The sequence below is a fragment of the Canis lupus genome, chromosome 32 (assembly GCF_011100685.1).
Source record: "Canis lupus familiaris isolate Mischka breed German Shepherd chromosome 32, alternate assembly UU_Cfam_GSD_1.0, whole genome shotgun sequence".
Lineage (NCBI taxonomy): Eukaryota > Metazoa > Chordata > Mammalia > Carnivora > Canidae > Canis > Canis lupus.
The window spans coordinates 29,944,374-29,948,372 of NC_049253.1; the positions used below are offsets into that span (position 1 = coordinate 29,944,374).

At 34.5% G+C, this 3,999-nt stretch overlaps 1 pseudogene; it reads right to left on the reverse strand.

Moving 5' to 3' along the window:
- Positions 1-3,373: 3,373 nt before the first annotated feature.
- LOC100687189 lies at positions 3,374-3,781 on the reverse strand (annotated as a pseudogene).
- Positions 3,782-3,999: the final 218 nt, after the last annotated feature.

Consider the following 3,999-nt stretch of genomic DNA (forward strand, 5'->3'; position numbering starts at 1 on the left):
CATTAGGATATAGAACTTAAAAAGATATTAAAACCCTTCTTCATACTCTGAAAAAAAAAAAAGAACTTAAAAAGAGCTTGAAGAAGAGCCCAATGTCACACAATAAGATGATATTTTAGTTTTATATGTCAAAACAATATATATATTATAAATAATACCTTGGTTCAGAAATATATAAAATATTAATATGTACTTATTATCATATAAATATAGCTGTATACTTAGTTGAAAATTGTTGAAGATTGTATATAAAATAGCACACACCTCAACATAGTGCACATTTGAACTCAAGAAACATCAATTGAACTAAATTGTCAATTTATTGTTTAAATCTATGAGATTCAGGTTACTATTGCTAGTTTCACTCACAAAGAGTAAATTTTCTTTTTTTCACGGTGTATGGTTTCAAATCACTGCAGATTGAATCTTTATCTTCATATTAAAATATAAAGATTTGGGGTGTTTACTAGAGATATCTTGTTTTTATTATTATACTAATTTTCTAATCAGTTTATATTCTTAAAAGTTTTAAGTAGTTATTACAGAAAAAAGCATATTGCTCTAATAATAAGAAGTTTCCCGTGTTTGCTTTGTAGATGTAATACATAGATTTAAGTTGTTCTGAGATTCTTATTTGACCTAATGTGTATTCATAACTCTTTTAGTTGTAGTAACATAGCTTTCATTTTGCATATCTAATAAGGTCAACTGATGACTCAGATTAATGATATTACTTTATGCTTCTGTAACATCTTTCATCTGCAGATTACTAAATACTTTTTAAACATTAACTAAACATCACTATACACCTTAGAAGAAAGGTATGTATTATTATCTTTTCTGAGGGAAATCGATATAGGGGGCTTAGGTGAGTCAAATATTAGATATATAGAACCGAATTCTATAGGATAAGGTACTAATAATGCTTCTTCTGAGTCCAGAAAGAGAAGCATAGGTGTAATTGCTACAAAATAACCAATGTTAATGGGGGAATGTAAATTTCAAGAGGCCCAGAACCCTTTGTGAAATTAATTTTGGATATTAGGTATTAAACTGCAGCTTCTGGTTATGATAGTGTATATCACCAAGTACCCAAATTTATCTTTTTCCTGATGAAGTGGGAGATCAGGTTAGGATTACTGCTACATGCCTGAACTCAAGAACTCTAATAGAATCATATGACCTGGGTGTTATTGCACAGCCTTGATTTCAAATGAGCTGATGTGCTTCTCCCATTAGTGGATTCAAACTATTCTTGTTGTGTGACCTGATTTTTTGTTTGAGAATTGAATTACCATAACTATTATGGCTAGTTTTAAAGCTTTGTTTCATAAACCAAAATGAAGTGAATATTGAGCAATTATCAGGTAATATGAGTGTTTTGGATAGCTGGCTTATCAGTTGTAAATTTCTTTCAACTGCTAGTAACACAGATAGGAATCCAAAAAGATGGGATTCTATTTTTCTTTCATAAAGGAAGGCTGTAGGGATCCCTGGGTGGCTCAGTGGTTTAGTGCCCGCCTTCAGCCCAGGGCATGATCCTGGAGTCCCAGGATTGAGTGCCACGTCAGGCTTCCTGCATGGGGCCTGCTTCTCACTCTGCCTGTGTCTCTGCCTCTCCCTCTCTGTCTCTCATGAATAAATAAATAAAATCTTAAAAAAAAAAAAGGAAGGCGGAAGAAATATTTCAGGTTTGTATGGGGTGTCCAAAGTAGCATCAAGGACCCAAGATGTTTCTCTTTTTTTTTCTACCATCCATAATATGTGGTTTCTATCCCTGAGGTTGTCTTAGGAACCAAAATTGTTGCTAGGGTTCCAGACATCACGTACACATGTTCCAGGCAAGGAAGCGGGAGGGACAAAAATATTCTAGTTGTCTGTCTTCTCTAAAGGCCCACTTAACATTTATCAGCAGTCCTTATTACAGGGGAGGTTAATAAATGCAGTAATTTAGTTGGACATATCACTATTTGGAATAAAATCAAAGTTTTATTATTAAGGAAGAGACTAAGATGTTGAATAGTTTGGATAATGCTATTGGCTATAGCAAGAAATCAAAATCAATAATTAAAGCAAAACAAACCCTCTTTGGACTATGAATTATATGAGTGGCCTTTTGTCTTGTTAATATTGACTGAACAACGGACACATTTCCACTTCATTTCATGATCTAGAGGCACAGCCAATGGGTGTGTATTTGTGGTCCTGGCAAGAAAATGGCCAAACTAACAAGATCATCAGGAGAATTTTTTGGAATCAGTCTTGCCGCATTTCTCCCCACCCTGAGGCCTATGTTCTTGGTATGCATACAACTCAGCCACTGATGATCACAGGTAGAGCCAGGACAGTGTAAATCTTCTTTTCAGTGTTTGATTACATTAACAGAATACAGATCCACTTTGGTTTTGTGCAACTTTCTGTCTTGTGCTCTCTGAGTATGTCTCTCTGTGTGTTGTTATCCCAAGGTCCACTTACTTCGCTGTTAACTGGATACCGATTGGGAGGAGTTTAAAAGCATAGACGGTAGCTAACATGCTTGAAAGGAATATTTCACTTTACAAAATTCTAATTGCAAAAGGATGTGGACATCTAGTAGTAATTATTTTTTTAAAATTTTTAAAAAAATTGTTTCAAGAATGCTTAATATCTAATCTCTTAGCAAATTTGGTTTACACAATATAGTATTATTGACTATAGTTACCATGCTAGACATTAGATCCTTAGAACTTACTTATTTGTAACTGGAAGTTTGAACCTTTTACCTACTTCTTTCCATTTTCTTCACCCTCCCCCCAGCCCCTGGCAACCAACTGTTCTACTCATTGTTTCTATGAGTTTGACTTTTTAGAAAAAGATTCCACATATAATTGATACCATTCTCTCTGGCTTATTGAACTTTGTCTTTCTCTGTCTGGCTTATTTTACTTAGCATAATACCCTCAAGATCTATCCATGTTGTGGTAAAATGCAGGATTTCCTTTTATTTAAAAGAATGAATAGAATTTCATTGTGTGTGTGTTTGTGTGTGTGTGTGTGTGTGTGTGTACACCACATTTTCTTTCTTTTTAATGATGTTATATATATTTAAAAAATTTTTATTTTTAGTTGAAATATAATTGACAAACAATATTGTATTAGCTTCAGGTGTGCAATATAGTGATTTGACAACTCTATATGTTATACTATGCTCACCACAAGTGTGATTAACATCTATTGCAGTGAAAGTTATTTATGATATTATTGATTCTATTTACTATACTGGACTTTTTGTCCCTGTGACTTATTTATTTTATAACTGTAAATTTGTACTTCCTTTTTTTTTTTTTTAGTTTTATGGTTTTATTAACACAAATATGACATGCACATAAGCTGTCTATTCATTTTCTTTGCTATGCAGCCTGGCATTGGGATTGGTGACTCTGATGGCCAGCTGGGTTGCTCTTTCCATAATGGCTTTGCAGTTTTTGGAAGATACATTGTGAGCAATCTCTGCACATTAAGATTTGTTGCACATCAGCAGCACCTCAAGCTCCTTGATGTTGTGGACCAGGAACTTCTGGAAGCCATTGGGCAGCATGTGGTTTGTTTTCTTGTTGCTCCCATAACCAGTGTTGGGCATCAAGATCTGGCCCTTGAATCTTCTGCCTACCCTATTGTCAATGCCTCTGGGTTTCCGCCAGTTGTGCTTAATTTTGACATATGGGTCTGACTGGTTGCAGATGAACTTCTTGGTCCTCTTTTTAACAATCTTGGGCTTCACCGGAGGTCTGAGGGCAGCCATGATGCCCAGCAATTGATGGCTGCCTAAATTTGTACTTCTTAATCCTTTTCACCTATTTTGCCTATCCTCCTACCACCCTCCCTCTGGCAAACACTAGTTTGTTCTCCATATTTACGAGTCTGTTTCTGTTTTTTCTTTGTTTGTTCATTTATTTATATTTCAGATATAAGTAAAATCAAAATCAAATACAGGGATGCATATATCTTTTTGAATGAGTA